Genomic DNA, 21,070 nt, shown 5'->3' on the forward strand with positions numbered 1-21,070 from the left:
CTGTCCATTGGTGAAAGTGGGGTGTTAAAGTCTCCTACTATTATTGTGATTTTGTCCATTTCCCCTTTTATGGATGTTAGCATTTGCCTTATGTATTGAGGTGCTCCTATGTTAGGTGCATAAATATTTACAATTGTTATATCTTCCTCTTGGATTGATTCCTTGGTCATTATGTAGTGTCCTTTTTTGTCTCTTGTAATAGTCTTTATTTTAAAGTCTATTTTGTCTGATATGAGAATTGCTACTCCAGCTTTCTTTTGATTTCCATTTGCATGGAATGTCTTTTTCCATCCACTCACTTTCAGTCTGTATGTGTCCCTCGGTCTGAAGTGGGTCTCTTTTAGACAGCATGTATACATTCAGCCAGTCTATGTCTTTTGGTTGTAGCATTTAATCCATTTACATTTAAGATAATTATTGATATGTATATTCCTATTACCATTTTCTTAATTGTTTGCAGTTTGTTGTTGTAGGTCTTTTTCTTCTCTTGTGTTTCCTGCCTAGAGAAGTTCCTTTAGCATTAGTTGTAAAGCTGGTTTGGTGGTGCTGAATTCCCTTAGCTTTTGCTTGTCTGTAAAGGCTTTAATTTCTCCATCAAATCTGAATTAGATCCTTGCTCGGTAGAGTAATCTTGGTTGTAAGTGTTTCCCTTTCATCACTTTAAGTATGTCCTGCCACTCCGTTCTGGCCTGCAGAGTTTCTGTGGAAAGATCAGCTCTCAAACTTATGGGGATTCCCCTGTATGTCATTTGTTGCTGCTCCCTTGCTGCTTTTAATATTTTTTCTCTGTATTTAATTTTTGATCATTTGATTAATATGTGTCTTTGTGTGTTTCTCCTTGGATTTATCGTGTATGGGACTCTTTGCCCTTCCTGGCCTGGAGTATTTCCTTTCCCATATTAGGGAAGTTTTCAGCTATAATCTTTTCAAATAGTTTCTCTGTCCCTTTGTTTTTCTCTTCTTCATCAGAGACCTGTATAATTTGAATGTTGGTGCATTTAATGTTGTCCCAGAGGTCTCTGAGTCTGTCCTCAATTCTTTTCATTCTTTTTTCTTTATTCTTATCTGTGGTAGTTATTTCCACTATTTTGTCTTCCAGGTCACTTATCTGTTCTTCTGCCTCAGTTTTTCTGCTATTGATTCCTTCTAGAGAATTTTTAATTTCATTTATTGTGTAGTTCATCATTGTTTGTGTGCTCATTACTTCTACGTCATTGTTAAACGTTTCTATTTCCAAGATTAGCATCATCTTTACTATTCATTACTCTGAAATCTTTTCCAGGTAGACTGCCTATTTCCTCTCCATTTGTTTGGTCTGGTGGGTTTTTACCTTGCTCCTTCATGTGCTGTGTATTTTTCTGTCTTCTCATTTTGCTTAACTTATTGTGTTTGTGGTCTCCTTTTCTCAGGCTGCTGGATTGTAGTTCTCATTGTTTTTGGTGCCTGCTCCCAGTGGGTAAGGTTGGAGCAGTGGCTTGTGTAGGCTTCCTGGTGGGGGAGACTGGTGCCTTTTTTCTGGTGCATGAGGCTGGATTTTGTCTTTTTGGTGGGCAGGGCCACGTTTGGTGGTGTGTTTTGGGGTGTCTGTGAACTTAGTATGACTTTAGGCAGCCTCTCTGTTAATGGCTGGGGTTGTGTTCCTGTCTTGCTAGTTCTGCATGGGGCGTCCAGTCCTGGAACTTGCTGGTCTTTGAGTGGAGCTGTGTCTTAGATTTGAGACAGAGATCTCTGGGAGAGCTCTCACCCGTTGATATTACGTGAGACTGGGAGGTCTCTGGTGTTCTAATGTCCTGAAGTCTGCTCTCCCACCTCCGAGTCTCAGGCCTGACACCAGGCCAGAGCACCAAAATCTTGTCAGCTGCACAGCCGTGAATGTGGCTGTCTCTGTTATGAAGTCACATTATGAGGGTTTACAATAGCTGTTTAGCTAGAACAGGCTGACTTGGTAGCAATTTGTCTACGAGGCTGTCTCCAGCAGCTGGTGACTAAAAGAGTAGGTCTCTGCATGTGCTGCTAGAATCTTCACCGTTTATATAGAGGTTTTCACTGGGTTCAGTCATGGATTCGGTACAGATGGTCTCAAGACCACCTTACTCTCTCAAGGTGGTTTGCTTGAAATAGCTCCTAAGCCTGAGGGTCTACAAGCTGCGGGAAGACGTGACCCCCCAGGGCAGCCTGCAAGCCGTGATTATTACCATGAACCCTGCTGCAGCCATCGTGTAATCTGGCTTCCCCTGCTGCTCTGCAATGAGTTCAGTGAAGCATACTCTCTTTGCAGATGAGGTTCATGCTACCTGAGTTTCCCAAAGCCATAGAGTTCTTAAATGTTGGGCCTGGGGTACAAACCCAGCAAATCTGGCTCCAAGGTCTGTGTTACCTCACCCAACAAGAGTGGGAAGGCCATGCACCTGAACACCTCACCCCTGCGAGCTGCCTCCTCAAATCCGCACTGCTGCAGGAAGAGTCTCAGTCTTTGTTTCAAAATCCATTTTGTCTGATATAAGCATTGCTATTCCAGTTCTCTTTTTAACATTTGCATGAAATACATTTTCCATCCTCTCACTTGCAGCCTGTATATGTCTTTGGATCTGAAGTAAGTCTCTTTCAGGCAACAAATATACGGGTCTTTTTTTTGTAGCAATTCAGCCAGTGTGTGTCTTTTGATTGAATTATTTAGTTCACTTACATTTAAAGTTATTATTGATAGGTATGTAGTTATTGCTGCTGTGTTGATTGTTTTCTGGTTACTTTTCTAGTTTTTTTTTTTGTTCCTTTCTTTGGTCTACTCCTTGGTGATTTAATGAGTATTTTTGTGTTACGTTTGTATTCATTTCCCTTTTTTTTTTAGCATGTATATTTTATAGATTTTTAGTTTATAGTTACCTTGAGTTTTACATACAAGAATATGTGTACACATACATATATACATATGATTTTTTTAAGGTTGATAATCTCTTAAGTTCAAATGCTTTCTAATAATCCTTCAATTTTACGCCCCCCACCCTCCCTACATTTAATGTTTTTGACCTCATATTTTACATCTTTTTGTTTTGTGTATTCTTTAACTACTTACTGGCCTCTTAAAGTATCCTCATTTTAAAAAACTTTCTCTACTTTTTAGTTCGATTTGGGTGACTTCCACTACTCTGTCTTCCAGTTTGCTAGTCTGTTCCTCTGTATTATCTAACCTACTGTTGATTTCTTCTGTTGTATTTTAAAATTCTGTTATTGTATTTTTCAATTCCATTTGGTTCTCATTTATATTTTCTCTCTCTTAAACTCTCACAGTGTTCATCTGTTCTTCTCCTGAGTTCATTAAGTGTCTTTATAATCATTACCTTGAACTCTTTGTTGGGTAGATTGCTTATCTCCACTTTGCTTAGTTCTTTTTCTTGGGTTTTGTCTTATTCCTTCATTTGAAACATATTTCTCTATCTCATCATTTTGCCTAATTCTCTTTGTTTATGTCTGATATATTAGGTAGGTTGGTTACATTTTCCAATCATGGAGATGTGGCCTTATGTAGATGTCCTGAGGGTCTCAGCAGCATACTTTCCTGTGGTTACCAAAACTGTAATGCTCTAGGGGTGCTACCTGGGTGTGCTGCATGGGCTCTTCTTTTGTGGTGGGGCTTATTATTGTGGGCCTCTTGTTAGGTAGGGCTCGGCTCTGGCCCTGTAGGCTGCCAGGTCCTGTCTCATGCAGTGATTGCTGGCTTGCTGGTGTGTGGGACTGGGTCCTGGGGTTGCTGGCTATATGGCCTGGGGGTCAGGGGCTGGTGCTGGCCTGTTCATGGGCAGGTAAACCCCTAGAGCTAATAGGCTAGAAGGAGGACTCCAAATTGCCAGCATCAATGTCTTCATGGTTGAATGATCTCCTGGAAATGGCTGCCCCCATTATCTGTGTCCCCACTGGGAGTCCCAATTGCCTCCTGTTTCTCTAGAGGCTTTCCAAGATCACTAAATGGGTCTGACTCATCTCCTTTCAAAGTACTGCTTCTGCCCTGGGATGTGGAATTTGTGAGATTTTGTTTGTGCCCATTAAGATTGGAGTCTGTTTCCTACAATCCTCCAGCTCTCCTGTACACAAGCCCTCCTGGCCTTCAAAGCCAGATGTTCTGGAGGTTTGTCTTCTGGTGTAGGTCCCCTGGGCTGGGGAATTCAGTGTTGGACTGAGACCCCTGGCTCCTTGAGGAGAAGCTCTGCAATTGTGATTATCCTCCTGTTTGTGGGTCACCTACCTGGGTGTGTGGGTCTTGACTATACTGCATCTCTGTCCCTCTCATTGTGGCTCCTTCTTTATATATTTAGTTGTGGAAATTTTTTTCTACTAGTCTTCAGGTTGTTCTCATAGATAGTTGGTCTGTAAATAGTTGTGGTTCTGGTGTACTTGTGCGGGGAGCTGAGCTCGGTGTGTTCCTGCTCTTCTATCTTGGCCACACCCTGCTCCCAGTTATTTTAATATGTATTCTTTGTATGTTGATGTATAATTTTTTCATATTAAGTGATAATACTTTTGAGACTGCTGTCTCTAAAACTCTACATATCGAAATTTATATTCTACATTAGAACATGGTTCAGAGCATATAAAGTGATGTGTAATCATTGTTACCTTAAAATTGGTCATTGGTTAAATACAGTCATCCCCTGGTGTATCCAAGGGGTATTGGCTTCAGCATACCCTGCAGATGCTTAAGTCCCTTACAGTTGGCCCTTTTATATCCACAGGTTCCACATCAGTGGTTACGGAGGTCTGATTCTATGAGAGCCTTTTTTAGTAACTAGGGTATCTTTAAAAGCTGTAAAATACAGGTGAGACACAATTTAGGACCACATGAAATTTGAAAATCTGATTTTTAAAAACAGTTAGGACTTGCTTTCATTATGAAATTTTTTTTCCCAAAGTTTGTTGAAAAATATACTTTATTGTGTAATTTAGGTGTGTGATATGTATAATGATTGTATAGTTAAATATTTTTCAGTACTTAAAAACACTTAATTTTTACATAAACTATAATAATAAATTTTAAATAAAAAATTGCTCACAGCTCCATCATGCTAACAAAGCTGAACATTTACTCCCCTTTAGTCTGTTTCATTTTAATGTAGTAGGTATGGTTTTTAGAGATTTCTTTCATTGAAAAGCAGTAAGTAGCAGTATATAAAACTACAGTTTTATATATTAGTGGAAATTGAAAATTAGTAAATTTTTGTATGTTTTGTATTATAAGTGATTGAATTATTTTCTTTTTCATGTAACTTTAAACATATCTGTCACTAATAGTTGTTAATCTCTCTCACTCAGTTATGTTAATGTATTTTAAAAGTTGCCATGTGACAAGCAGAATAATGTTCTCCAAAGATAACAGGTCCTAATCCTGGAACTTGTAAATGCTTTCTTATTTCGAAAAAGGGTTTGCAGTGAGTGGATTATTCTAGATTATCTAGGTGGGCTTCAAATGGTATCACAAGTATCCTAGAAGACAGAAACAAAGCAACATTTTACAGACATATAGAGGAACAGGTGATGTGACAGAGGAGCAGAGAGTGATTTGAAGATGTTGGCCTTGACGATTAGAGTGATATGGCTACAAGTCAGGGAATACTGGCAGCCACCAGAAGCTGGGAAAGTCAAGGAATGGATTCTCACCTAAAGCCTACTGAGGGAAGCAGCCTTGCTAACTTCTTAATTTCCACCAGTGATACTGATTTCAGACTTCTGGCCTCCAGAATCATGAGAAAATAAATTTCTGTTGTTTTCAGCCACCAGATTTTCAGTAATTTGTTATGGCATCCACAAGAAACTAATATGTGAGTATATGTTTCTATAATCAATGAAAGAGTTAATCATAGAGTAGGAAGGGACCCCAGACTTAAGCAATCTGCTCCTCTCTTCTTGTGACCTGGACATGTTCACATTTGTACTTCCCTTCTTACTGCTAGCCACTTCTTGTCTTTTGTGTTGCAGCTTAAATGTCAGCCCGTCAAATGAGCCTTATTTTTCTACCCAGTTCTTTATTTTTTCACCTTATTTTAGTCTTTTTAATTATCTGTGGCATTCATTAAAATTGACAATTATTTTGTTTACTTGTTCTTTGCTAAGTGTCACATTAGAAAGACTTCCTGAGGGCAGAGAGAACTGTCCTATTCTGTACTCATAGTACAGTGCCTAGTACATAGTATGTTCTCAGTAAGTAAAGATTGTTGGTATTTTTCAATTACTTATGGGAGAAATTTCCTAGTTTTTTAAAAAAATTGTTCATTCTAGTATCTGACAGTCTCATTGACTGTATGCAGTATTCTTAGTTTATCTCCAGTGTGATGGCATATTCTGATCAGACTTTTAACTTTCAGTTTCATTTGTCCTGTTTAGGAGACCAGCTTGTTCAGTCCCAGTGATGTCTATTTAGGTCTGTCACTGATCTAGTCATTCTTAGTATATTTTGCTTTTTGATGATGTGACTTTTTGCCTTTATCAGTTGTTACCGTGTTTTATGATATTTAATTTTGCTGACCAGATTTCTTTACATTTCTCTGAATCGCTTATATAGGCTTCTAATAAAGAGAAGGAAAAATATGAGAATATTTAGAATAGAGAGCCCAAGTTTTATTAACTCATTTATTTTTAAACCTTTAAGTATGTGTAGGTCATTTTACTTTTTAAGGGCTTTTGGTGTTCAGTACAAAAAACAAATCAGGCAGCTGGTTTTCCAGTTCTTGGATACTACTTGCAAAGCAATGTATTGGGTAATATGGGGGTATATAATGACAGAGTTGAAAGATGGACTCTATCCTCATAGGAGCTGTGTAGTCCATTAGGGAAAATTACACAAGTATAATACAAATTTTAAGGGAGATATTACTCTGTGATTGGGGAAAAAATGTTATAGTACTTCAAAGAAGTCAACCCTGGTAGCTATGCTTGTTTTCAGCTAAAGGAGAGGATGAGTAGGGAAAATAAAAATTGTAAAATGTTATGAACTTAATGATAGTATAAGACATGATTATTTGAATATTAAGCTGTATTCGGTCATGTTTCTTTTGGTCAGTTCAAATGGGATTTTATTTTGAAGATGTGCGTTACACTGCCATCTTGCTTATTAAGGTTGATAGAAGGGAGAGTTTTTCTTGTGGCTAGATAATTCTAGATTTTTCCCTTCACATGTGTGACATAAGATAGATGTATTAGTAAATATTGATGTTGAAAATTTTGTCAAAGTTTTCATTTTTGGATTGGCCTGCCTGTCTGTCCTCTCTTCCACCTATCCTCCTAGTCTTGTTCTTGAGGGATGAATGTAAGCTTATCAGGTAGATAACGTCCTTCAAGAAAGGGCATTGCAGGAAGGAGACGTGTGTAAGAAGATGGCATATATACTATGTACCCATTAAATGTTAGTTGGTTTTTAAATAAACTTTTATTTTAAAATAGTTTTAGATTCACATAAATACTTCAAGATAGTACAGAGTTCCTTTATATCCCACCCCATTTTCTTTTATTATTATCATTTTATATTGATATGGTATATTTGTCATAATTCATGAAGCAATATTGATACATAATTATTAACTAAAGTCCATACTTTACTCAGATTTCCATAATTTTTACCTACTGTCCCTTTTCTATTTTAGAATCCTATCCATGATATACACTGCATTTAGTGGTCATGTCTCCCTAGGCCCCTCTTAACTGTGATGGTTTCTTAAACTTTGCTTGTTTTTGATGACCACGATAGTTTTGAGGAGTATTGGGCAGTTATTTTGTAGATTGTCCTTCATTTGAGATTTGTCTAATGTGTCACTCATGATTAGACTGGAGTTATGGGTTTTGGGGAGGAAGACCACAGAGGTAAAGTGTCATTTTCATCACATCATATTAAGGATACATATTGTCAATCTGATTTATCACTGTTGATATTAAACCATGATCATTTGGCAGAACGAGTGTTTGTCAGATTTCTCCACTATAAAATTACTCTCCTTCTTCCCATTCCATACTGTTCTTTAAAGAATAGGGAGTTATGCTTTACATCTTTGAGAGTGGAGTATCTACATAAATTATTTGAAATTTTTCTACATGGAAGTTTTGTCTATTTTTCCTTATTCATTCAAGTATTTATATCAGTATGGACTCATGGATATTTATTTTATATACTTTGAATTATAATCCAAGTACTTAATTTTGTTGGACAAATTCTAGCTTTGGCCAATGGGAGAACTTTCAGTTGACTCTCTTTAACCATCATTCTGTGGTGTGTGTGTGTGTGTGTGTGTGTGTGTGTGTGTTAGTACTTACTTTCCAACACTACAAGATTCTCCAGGCTCATCTTTATGCTTCCTGCCCAACTCTTAGAATCAGCCATTTTCTCAAAGAGGTCTGTATTCTTCTGTTAGAGAGTGGTATTTGAAACCATCGTTTGGGTGCTAGGTGTTCTCCTTGCTATCAGGGTGTGGATGCTTGTAGACTTTCTCCTGTCAGAGAAAGAAAACATGTGAGTATAAATATTTCTGTACGTAACCATCTTTATCTATATTGAATTAACCATGGCTTCATATTGGTGTTTTCATCTCTAACCCATTACTGCCAGCATCATTCCTGCCTCCTCCTTGCTTATTTGAAACCTTCTCTCCAGCAGTGAGAGATCTGGCTTCCATCATCTGCCATTCGTGGACTTTATTGTTCAATTCCAGTATATACACGTATAGTAGTTTCAGAATTGATACTTGAGTACAGTGCTTTTGTACAGTTCCGTTTGTTTTTAGTGTTACAGATTACTTATTTCCAAAGATACTTATCTCCTTTCTTTCCTCAGTGAGCCTGTTTCGTACATTTGTAATGCAATTAGATTATTCGGTCACATTCTACATTCTATTCTGAGATCCCTCAATTTCTAAATTATTTTAAAATTTTGCATACAGTAAGGTTCATTCTGTGTTATAAAGCTCTGTGGGTTTTGATAGTGTCATGTATGCACTGTTACAGTATCATGCAAAATAGCTTTACTTCCTTAAAAAAATCTTCTATGCTTCACCTGTTCAACATTCCCCACCTTTAACCCCTGGCAACCATTGATCTGTTTACCCTCTCTAGTTTTGCCTTTTTCAGAGTGTCATATAATTGTAGTCATACAGTATATAGCCTTCTCAGACTGGCTTCTTTCACTTAGTACTGTTCATTTAAGATTGATCCTTGTCTTTTTGTGGCTTGACGGCTTATTCCTCTTTATCACTGCCAAGTATTCCATTGTGTGGATGTATCTCAGTTTGTTATTCTCTTCCATATTGAAGGACTTCTTGGTTGTTTACAGTTTTTGGTGATTGTGAATAAAACTTCTGTGAACATTCTCCTGCAAGTTTTTGTGTATATATATATTATTATTTTTAATATCTTAGAGTCCATGTTAGTTATACTGTACATAAATATTAAGTTTGTACTTAGTAGACCTTATCCTATTCTGAGATATAATTTTTGAAAAATAAATTGGTTTTAGTTTTGATGTATAGAATAGAACCAGTCACATACTCTAAATAGACAGGCTTCAATAATATTTGGTTATTTATAATTAAATGTTAGTTAATAACCTTGGCATTATAAATAAATATGATTTGTAGGCAAAATTTATAGTAACATGGTAGTAAGACTCCATTAACCCTAAGGGGAGTACCCAGTTGGACTCTAGGGATTCAGCAGGGTTAATGAACTTTAGGAAACAAAGCAATTTCTTACTAGGGTCCAGTCAGAATCAACTTTATTATTATTTGTTTAATTATGAAATATTTATATGCTGCTGTATGTGGGGAATACAAGTGGGAGCAAGACATAAACAGGCAGAAAATAGAGTGGGTGCTACAGATAAAAAACTTCATTTTTAAAATAAAGTTTATTCATTCAGCAAATAATGATTGAGCAATTATAGTATGTCAGCCATTGTTGATGGGGATATGATGATGGCCAAGAGAAGGGTATTTGATGAATAGTATTGAAAAGCTTTGAATTAAAATAATTCAAATAAACAAAATAGAGGACCTGGCAGTAGATCCCTATACATACAACCATGTTATATATGAAAATTCAATTTAGGAGAATGAAGGTAGGTTATTTAATAACTAGTTCTGGCACATCTGGCTATCCCATTTTGGGGAAATAAAATTGGATCCCTATCTTATACAATGTACAAAAATAAATTCCACATGGAAAGAATAATAAAAGTTCTGCACTAAATATAGGAGATTACATGTGCATTCTTGGTGTGAGGGAGACATTAACCACCATTAAATATCTATAAACTATAAAGAAGGAAAGCTATATTTGACTTTATGAAACAATTTTTGAATGACAAAATATAGCATACGAACAGTGGGTTTGATAAAAGTATTTGCAGTGCAGAGGAAGGACAAAATGGATATCTTTTACATGAAATAACTACTTAGATATTGCCAAAAAGGGAGCAAACAACAATACAGGAAAATTAGTACAAGATATGAAGGAGATTCAAATGGCCAACAACATGTAAAAATATGTTCATACTCACTAGTAGAGTAATGCAAATTAAGGTAACAATGTAATATAACTTTATATCTATCAAACTGCCTCCTCAACCCCTACCCTTTATGGAAAAGAAAAAAGAAAAAGAGAAAAGGACCAACAATAATCTTTTGCTGACAGGAAACTAAGAGAAAAAGCTGTTTTTATACTTTGTTGGTAGAAAGATGGATTAATGGAGCCTTTTTGGAAGATGATTTGACAACATCTATTAAAATTAAAAATATACTATATATACTAGTTGACCTAGCAATCTCATGATTTGGAATCTAGCCCATAGAAAAATACCTCCACATATAAAAGTTTCTGTACAAGCATTTATTTGTAGTGGCAAAAAACCAGAAACAAAGTACATATCTATTGGTAGAGGAATGGCTGAATAAATATGTATTTATTAAGTATCTAAAGGATGGAATCTTAGTAGCAGTTAAAAAGAATGAATCAGATATATACCACCAGTAGACTAGGAGGGATTTCCGTTGGGTATTATGATGTGAGAAAAAATAAGGTAATGAAAAATGTCTGTGACATCCTATATTTTAAAGAAAATGCAATGACAATACCATTATGTATGTAGATGTGTATATGAGAATACATAATTGGATATGATTATATGAGAACAGAGATACAGGCTAGATACATATTAGCTTATTTACTTGGACTGTCTGGGTCAGTAGATGGGTGGCACTGTTATGTGTGAAAGGAAGGAAGGTATATGTGAGGTAGGGAACCACGTTCATAAAGGAAAAAGATTGGATTAAAAACAACAGTTCTATGATGGTATGATCGTACTTATGCTCTAAAGTTAAAATTATATATTTACGTATTTATATCTATAAAAGACTCTTTAAAAATTGCATGTAGTGGTGTTAATTAGTATACCTCCTTTGGAAAGTGATTCAACAAACTTCATCAAGCAGTGTTCAGTCTTTGAGCTAATCATTCTGTATCTAGGAGTCTATACTAAGGCCTAAAATAATAAAAAGTTAATGCATAATGAAGTCATTGTGGTGTTGGCTCTATATTAGGGAATATATTAGATAAACTTTAATGTTTAAAAATAGGAAAATGGTTAAATTGTCATGTTGATGGAATATTATGCAGGCATAAATAATACAATCATGAATAGTACAGTTACAAAGCCAATAATGACTTAGAACTATATTAATGGTGTAATATATGAAAAAGAAATTTATAATTTCATGTGTAATTTAAACACATGTATATATTTGAGTACTGGAAGTGAATAGGATAAAATGAAAACTGTATGTAGGGCATCATAATGAATTGTTTTTATCTTGTTTTGACAATAAAATTCTCGAGAAAAGTATAGTTCAAATATTGCAAAGCAAAATTTAGAAGAAATACTCATTAAAAATTAATATCTAGCCCTATAATAGGTGTTCTTAGTGATAAAATAATTTTTAAGTATGCTTTAGGCATTTGCAGACTGTTTACATTTGGAGTTCAACTGAGCATCTTTATCAATATGCTAAAAATTTCAGTCTCTTCATGATTTACTAATGAGAAATCTTTGGTTTCATGTACCATATTTCTTACTAGGAGAAAAATGTTGAGTATTTGGAAATAATTAGCATATTTTCATACTTCTAAAGTTATAGTATTGGCATAGATTCAGACAGCCAATTCTGTAACAGCTTAGCTATTGTATGTTATTCAGTTATTTGATGACTGAAACCTTTAACTTTTTTTTTCAGATTTGAAGAGTATGTATGAGGAATAAGTAGCCGAGATGTTTATTACATATTAGAGGAGAAAGATAATTTGCTTTAAATTTCCTATCCTATTTTGAGGGATCTTTCCAAATCTCTCATATGCTTTACTTTTTTGTATGTATCTTACCTCACGTTAGGTTTTGTGAGAATTTGTGCACTTTATCTGGTGTGGGTTCTCTGAATTTTCTTGGTTTGTGTTTGTTGTCTTTAATTAATTTTGAAAAACTCTCAGCCAATATCTCTTTAAATATTTCTCTCTGTTTTCTCTTTTCTTTTGCAATTTTAATTACACATATGATAGGCCCTCTGATACTGTCCTGCAGTTCAAGGATGGATACTTTTTTCTCAATATGTGTTTGTATGTGTTTCAATTTGGATAATTTCTGTTGATCTATTTTCAAGGTCACTGCTTTTTTTTTTTCTGTTCTGTGCATTATGATGATAAGCCCATAAAAGATATTTCCCTCTCTGATACTGTGTCTTTCATTACCAGCATTTTCATTTTACTCTTTTTACTAGTTTCCATCTATCTGTTGATAGCCATGGTATGCATGTTTTCTACCTTTCCACTGTATTCTTATATTAATCACAGTTGCTTTTTTTTTTTTTTTTTTTTTTAAATTCCTGTCATCTGGATCATCTCCTGGTCTCCTGGCCTGGTTTTGTTGATCTCTTTGTCTCTTGACTTTCTTTTTTGTTTGTCTCATAATTTTTGTTGCTGTTTATAAAAGACTGAGGTAAATAGTATTTATGCCTCAAAATGGGCACATCTCTTCTGTCAAGTCATTGGTGTTGGTGTTTCTAAAACGTACTAAATTAATGCATTATGAACCTAAGGCAGTTACGTGATAAATTGGTGAGCCGATTCAGAGGAAAATACAGTATAAGACAAAACATTTTAAAAGAGACACACTTAGATTTTATTTTAGTAAAATACATTAACTTTTTTAAGATGTGTGGATTTAAAAAAAACTTTTCATTTTGAAATGTTTGTAGATTCATAAGAGGTTGCAAAGATAGTACAGAGAAGTCCTGCTTACTTTTCATTCAGTTTCCCAAATGGTTATATTTCATGTAACTGTAGTACAATATCAAAACCAGGAAGTTGATATTGGTACAGTGTGTGTGTGTACAGTTCTGTCATTTTACCACAGAACCAATATCAAATCAAAACATATAACTATTCTGTCACCAATAAGATATCCTTGTGCTACCCTTTTATAGTCATCCCTACTCCCTCCCTCCCCACCATCCCCAACCGCTAGCAACCACTAATTTGTTCTCCATATTTACAATTTTGTCATTCTGACAATGTTATATAAATGGAATCATACAGTATTTGACCTTTTGAGATTGGCTTTTTTTCACTCAGTATAATGCCCTTGAGATTCATCCAACTTGTTGCGTGTATCAGTAGTTCTTTTCTTTTTAATGCTGACTAATACTACAGTGGCATGGATGTGGCACAGTTCGATTAAATGTTCGCTTATTTTAGGACATTTTGGTGGTTTCCATTTTTTGACTGTTAAAAGCAAAGCTATGAACAATTGTGTACAGATTTTTGTGTGGACATAAGTTTTCATTTCTTTGGGAAAAATGCCCAGAAGTACAATTGCTAGATCTTTTGGTAAGTGTATATTTAGCTTTTAAAGAAACTGACAGGGCTTCCCTGGTGGCGCAGTGGTTGAGAGTCCGCCTGCTGATGCAGGGGACACGGGTTCGCGTCCCGGTCTGGGAAGATCCCACGTGCCGCGGAGAGGCTGGGCCCGTGAGCCATGGCCGCTGAGCCTGCGCTTCCGGAGCCTGTGCTCCGCAATGGGAGAGGCCACAGCAGTGAGAGGCCCGCATATCGCAAAAAAAAAAAAAAAAAAAGAAACTGACAAATTATTTTCCAGAGTAGCAGTGCCATTTTACATTTCTGCTAGCAGTGTTTGAAAGATTTAGTTTCTCCACAGAATGGGAGAAAATATTTGCAAACTGTATATCTGGTAAGGAATTAATATCCAGAATATATAGAGAGCTCCTAAAACTCAACAATAAAAAACAAACAAGTAGGGCTTCCCTGGTGGCGCAGTGGTTGAGAATCTGCCTGCCAATGCAGGGGACACGGGTTCGAGCCCTGGTCTGGGAGGATCCCACATGCCGTGAGGCAACTAGGCCTGTGAGCCACAACTACTGAGCCTGTGTGTCTGGAGCCTGTGCTGTGCAATGAGAGAAGCCGTGATAGTGAGAGGCCCATGCACCGCGATGAAGAGTGGCTCCCGCTTGCCACAACTAGAGAAAGCCCTGGCACAGAAACGAAGACCCAACACAGCAAAAATAAATACATAAATTAATAAACTCCTACCCCCAACATCTTCTTTAAAAACAAACAAGTAGATTAAAAAATGGGCAAAGGTTTTGAATAGACATTTCTCCAAAGGAGATGTACAAAATGCAATAAGCTCATGAAAAGATGCTCAACATCATTAATCATTAGGGAAATGCAAAATCAGTTGTAATGAGACACCACCTCACACCCATTAGGATGGCTACTATTTAAAAAAAAAACAAACCCAGAAAATAATAAGTGTTGATGAAGATGTAGAGAAATTGGAACCCTTGAACACTGTTGGTGGGAATGCAAAATGATACAGCTGTTGTGGAAAACAGTATGGCAGTTCCTCCAGAAATTAAAAGTAGAATTACCGCATACTCTAACAATTCTACTTCAGGGTATATATTCAAAATAGTTTAAAGCAGGGTCTTGAAAAGATACTCGTACACCCATGTTCATAGCAGTATTCTTCACAATAGCTAAGACACGGAAACAACCCAAGTGTCCACTGACAGATGAATGGATAAGCAAAATGTGGTACTTACTTATAATGGAATATTATTCAGTCTTAAAAAGGAAGGGAATTCTGATATATGCTATAGCGTGGAAGAGCATTGAGGACATTATGCTATGTGAAATAAGCCAGTCACAAAAAGACAATTACTGTATTATTCTGCTTACATGAGGCGCTTAGAGTAGTCAAAATCATGTAGACAGAAAATAGAGTGATGGTTGTCAAGGACTAGGGAGATGAGAATGGAGAGTTATAGTTTAATGGGTACAGAGTTTTAGTTTTGCAAGATGAAAAGATGGATGATGGTGATTTCGCAATGATACGAATCTACTTAATACTGCTGAACTGTACACTTAAACATGGTTAAGATAGTTAATTTTATGTTGTATTTATTTTACCATAATAAAAATAACAACCATGATGATACTGTTAACAACTTTATGTCAACTGTTTTTTAAAAACTTAGAAGACGCATTTCTAGAAAAATATTACTTACAAAAAATGAGGGAGAAATTAAAAGTCTGAATCATTCTATAATTATAAGAAATTGAATCTTACCACAAAGAAAGCAACAAGTCCAGATGATTTGCTAAGCAAGTTTCTACCAAAATTTTAAGAAATAGGTTATTCCAATCTGATGCAATCTCTTTTTAATTAATAGAAAAAGAGGATGTTGCCCCACCTAGTTCTGAAAGTCCTACGTAACCCTGATACCTAAACCAGATGAAGGCATGACAAGAAATGAAAATTGCAGATGTATTTCACTCATGAATGTAGCTGTAGAAGTCTCAAACAAGATATTAGCAGATTGAAACCAACATTGTAAAAGAAGAAAAATGCTATCACAAAGTTGGCTTTTTTTCAGGTATGCAAGGATGGTTTACTATTACATGATCTATAAATGTAAATGATGACATTAATAGGTTAAAAGAGAAAAATCATATGGTAATGTCAGTATGTAGAAAAAAACATTTGATTATCAGTGTAAGTTCATGGTTAGGATGCTTAATAAATTAGGAAAAGAGGGAGATTCTTTAACCTGTTGGGACTATTAAAAAAAAAAAAACCAACAGTCATCAGCAAACATCTTTTTAAATGGAGAAATATTAAAAACATTCCCTTTAAAAACAGGAATGGTATAGGCACGGATGTTATAACCCAATCTACTGTTTTTATTGCTACATAACAAATCATCTCAAACTTAAGGGCATAAAACAACTATTTTATTATACTTATGGATTCTGAGGGTCAGGAACTGGGACACTGCAGAATAGGAAGGTTTGTTATTGCTCCACCCTTTCTAACGCCTCAGTGGGATGACTTAAACACTGGAAGTGGCTTGATAGCTAGAGCCTGGAATCATCAGGAAGTATCTTCATATATCTGGTTGTTTGATTCCAGTTGCTGGCTGGGAACTCAGGCAATCAGTTGGAAAATGTGCACGTGGCTTATCCGTGTCATCTCTTCAAGTGGGCTGGCTTGGCTTTTCTCATAACATGGTAGCTAGGTTACAAGTTGAACAATACAAGGACACAAGACAGAAGTTGCATTTTTATTACCTAACTGAGGAAGTCACACATGTTAATTCTGCTGTGCTGTGTTGGCTGTGGAAGTCATAACGATATACATAGGTTCAAAGGGAGAAGACAGAGACCTTACAGCTCACTGGAAGGAATATCATTGTTTCATTCTTAGGAGAATATGTGAGTTAGGAAGTATTTTTGATACTGTCTTTGAAAAGTATAATCACCACATTACCTCTTCTACATATAGCATTTTATTGGAGGACATAGCCAGTGCTTTAAGATAAGAAAAAGAAATTAGAGAATAAGAATTGGAAAGAAATAAAACTGTTGTTATCTGGAGATAATATGATCATTTACATATACAATCAAAAGATGTAGATAAATTATTAGATATGAGTTTAGCCAAGATGAATGGATATAAGATAAATATACAGAGTTTAATCGTATTATACAACAGCAACAGACAACTAGAAAATATAAAAGAAGACATTAATGTATCATAGAATATCAGTATCTAAGAATAAATCTAACAGGAGATATACAAGACTTCTTTAGGGAAATTGATAAGATTTTATTAATAGGCATTAAAAAAAGATTAACCGTGATATATCTTAGTTATATAACATGTTTTTGGATAGGATGGTTCAATATCATAGATTTCATTTCTACTGAAATAATTCGATAGCCAGAAACAGAGCCACATATTTATGGAATTTTGGTATGTGATAAAGATGACATATCAGATTAGTTAGGAAAGAAGTTACTATTCATTGAATGTAATTGGAAAAATTATCTGTATTGGCAAAAAAAAGAAAAAGAAATTGGATCTGTGGTTCTACCATATACAAAAATTAAACTGCAGATGGGTTAAGTACTTAAATGTTAAATATAAAATTTTATTTGTAGAAAATACAGGTATGTATATCTTTTTAAACCTAAGGATAGGAAAGGATTTAAAAGATAAGACTATAAACTGATTAGTTATTGTAATAATAGATTCAGTTAACATTAAGAATTTTTGTTCATCAAAAGCTGCCTTAAAGAAAGTGAAAGACAGGTTATAAACTAGATGTTTACAATATACACAACTGACAATGATTAATATAAAAAAATCATACAACTCAAAAAGCACAAACAACACAGAAAAATAGTGAAAGACATAAATAGGTATTTGATAAAAGAGAAACTATATGTGATTAATAATCATATGAAGAGATTTCAACTTTGTTAATGATTGAGGAAATCAAATTAAGTACACAGTGAGATACCATTTAAAACCAAATGTTGGAAAGTATGTGGATTCACAATACTTTTATATGTTGCTTCTGCAAGTAGAATTCGAGCAACCATTTTGGAAGATAGTTTTTCATTATCTTGTGGAGCTGAACATAGACAAACCTTAAAACCCAGTGATTTTACTAATAGACATACACCCAACAGAAATTCTGTGTATATACAAAAGTAGATGTGTTGGAGAATGTTGATAGCAGTTCTGTTTTCAGTAACAAAATATAAGCCACCCAACTGTCTATTGACAGGAAAGTGACTGAATAAACTGAGGTGTATTATAGTAGTCAAAAGAATGAATGGCAGCTAAAATAATATTAGCAACATAATATTATGTGAAAAAGTTAAGTCCCCTAAATTTATGTCATGGGATACTCTTTAAGAATAGTTAAGGTCTTCCCTGGTGGCGCAGTGGTTGAGAGTCCACCTGCCGATGCAGGGGGCGCGGATTCGTGCCCGGGTCCTGGAAGATCCCACGTGCAGCGGAGCGGCTGGGCCCGTGAGCCATGGCCGCTGAGCCTGCGCGTCCGGAGCCTGTGCTCCTTAACGGGAGAGGCCACGACAGTGAGAGGCCCGCGTACTGCAAAAAAAAAAAAAGAAAAAAAAAGAATAGTTAAGGGCTTCCCTGGTGGCGCAGTGGTTGGGAGTCCGCCTGCTGATGCGGGGGACGCGGGTTCGTGCCCTGGTCCGGGAGGATCCCGCGTGCCGCGGAGCTGCTGGGCCCGTGAGCCGTGGCCGCTGGGCCTGCGCGTCCGGAGCCTGTGCTCCGGCAGCGAGAGAGGCCGCAGCGGTGAGAGACCCGCGTACCACAAAAAAAAAAAGAGTTAAAATAAAAATAATCTGCTTTTTTTTAGTGTAGATAAAATGGAACTTCATTAACTTGAAAGCAAAGGAATGATGAAAAATAAATTTAGGATTGTGAGTCCAGAGAGGTCCAAGGAGGGGTTATGTGTAATTTCTTGTTAGGATCTTCAGTTTTATGCTTGGTGGTGGGTTTTCATATCCTAATTTTATTTTAAAAAAAAAGAATAAACAATTAAAAACCCCGACGCCTTGAGGCAGGAGTATGATAGGGAGGATACATGTAGCTAGAAAAAAGTGAGTCGGGGGAGTTATAGTTGAGGTCAGAGAGGCACTTGGGGGCCTCTAATTATGTCTAGTAAAAGAGTAAACAAATTCTCAAATTCTTGTGTTTTTTTTTGCGGTACGCCCGCCTCTCATTGTTGTGACCTCTCCCGTTGCGGAGCACAGGCTCCGGATGCGCAGGCTCAGCGGCCATGGCTCACGGGCCCAGCGGCTCTGAGGCATGTGGGATCTTCTCGGACCCGGGCACGAACCCGCGCCCCCTGTATCGGCAGGCGGACTCTCAACCACTGCGCCACCAGGGAAGCCCAACAAATTCTTAATCAAGAGTGTAAAGCTGTCTGTGGTTAAAGTATCTGAACACTGAGGCGCTGAGTTTATAATTTCACTGTTATCTACCTAAGAGTGTTATGCTTATTGTATCAGAACAACCATGTTTCAGTTAGATGAGATTATCAGATATATCTGTCCAGCTAAATGAGGCTTCACTATAAATAAAAAAAAAGTAGACGAGCATATAACACTATGAAAGATATGAAACACTTCATTAGAGAAAATTACATTTGTGATCTGCACTTTATAAAGTTGTCAACACTGATTTTACTGTGTTGTTAACTAACACTTTTCTCTATTGCTTGTTGTGTAGAGTACCCTCATAATATTGCCTTAATATTGTGATGTAATTGTAGGCTTTTTTACAGGATACATTTTTACTTCTAATCATTAGTGCCAATGCAGTTCACAACTTTGTGTTCATGTTTGCTTTGCTTACATGGTGAGGCTCCAAAGTTTGTGTCCCATAGAGGCATGGATTTGTCATTCTTGTTTTGAAAGATTTGGAGTTGAGATTGATATGATGACAGTTTTAGAGTTTAAAACTTAATTGTTTTATAAAGAGCTACCCAGTGTGATGAATGGATTGAAGAGCAAAGTGACTGAAAGTAAGTTCTGATAATTTTCCAGAAATAGTGATAGATATTTGAATCACAGGGATGGTCACCAGAGGAGAAAGGAAAGAGGAGCGAGGAAACTAATACAGGACTGAATGACATACCTGGCTATAGTGTAAAGTGTAAAAGGTAACACGTAGTTTCTGCATTCTGGATAGATTAGAGAATGATAATACTATTGACCGAAAATAACAGATTTAGAATAGAAAGTCTTTTGTGAAGAAGAAAGGAAGTTTATTTTAGCCATAGAATAATATATTTAGGGTATCTCCTAATACAGTAATAATAATGATTGCAGTATATGGATATGCTACAGATGAGGATGGTAGGAACAGTTAGGTTACACAGATTCGTTAGTTCATGTTAAGAATTTTGACTGCATCCAAAAACTGATAAGGAGCCCTTGAAAAATTTTAAATAGATGAGTCTTTAGAAGAATCACTTGGGCAGTGGAGTGGAGGATGGAATAGAAAGGAGCAAACTGGAAGCAGAGAACTATTTTGAAGGCTGATACTATAAACCAGATGAAAGATAAAGGTGCCTTAACTAGGATGAAAGTATTGGCGATTGAGTACATGCATTCTAGAAGTATTTAGGACATAGGATGTGGTGACTGATTGGATGTGTGGAGTGAGAGAAGGAGGACGCAAGGATGACTCCAGGTTTTTGTCTTGGTCAACTGTGTTGTAGATGGCAGTACCAATCACTGGGTGAAGGAATCCTAGAGGAAGAGTTAATTTGAGGTTGATGGAAGAGATCTTGAGTTCAGTTTTGATTGTATTGAATTTGAAGTACCTGTTAGATGAAAGAGAAACTAGTCAATTGTCTGTTGGGTTTATGGATCTGAAGCTCAGGAGATGGATCTGAACTAGAGATTCCTTAACTTGTTTGTAAATGAATCTGAAGGAATGAACGAGGTAATCTAGAGAGTTTATTTGAAATGAGATAAAAAGAGGGGCTAGATTGGAGCACTTAGAACACTAACATTTAAAGGGTAGGTAGAAGAAGAACCTGTAAGGGGGATTGGGAAGAAGCAGTCAGAGAAATAGGAAGAAAGAGGGAAGAAGTATGGTTGTTTTGCAAACCACGGATTGAGAGTGTTTTGAGAAGGAAAGCCT

At 36.2% G+C, this 21,070-nt stretch overlaps 1 protein-coding gene across 7 annotated transcripts in view; it reads left to right on the forward strand.

Moving 5' to 3' along the window:
* CCDC91 (coiled-coil domain containing 91) overlaps positions 1-21,070 on the forward strand; it is a 411,994-nt gene that overhangs the window by 63,335 nt on the left and 327,589 nt on the right. For 2 of the 7 annotated variants that reach the window (XM_089920446.1, XM_022577856.3), the window contains exon 2: positions 15,768-15,971. The exons of 2 other annotated variants lie outside the window; for them this stretch is intronic. The gene's annotated coding sequence lies outside the window, so the exon portion shown is untranslated. Of the gene's footprint in view, positions 1-14,468; positions 15,972-21,070 lie in introns of those variants that run through there. 3 more of the 7 variants (XM_089920449.1, XM_022577862.3, XM_089920445.1) reach the window with 3 other exon arrangements.

The sequence above is a fragment of the Delphinapterus leucas genome, chromosome 11 (assembly GCF_059928025.1).
Source record: "Delphinapterus leucas isolate spDelLeu-1000000601 "Yukka" chromosome 11, BTC_Dleu_Yukka2, whole genome shotgun sequence".
Lineage (NCBI taxonomy): Eukaryota > Metazoa > Chordata > Mammalia > Artiodactyla > Monodontidae > Delphinapterus > Delphinapterus leucas.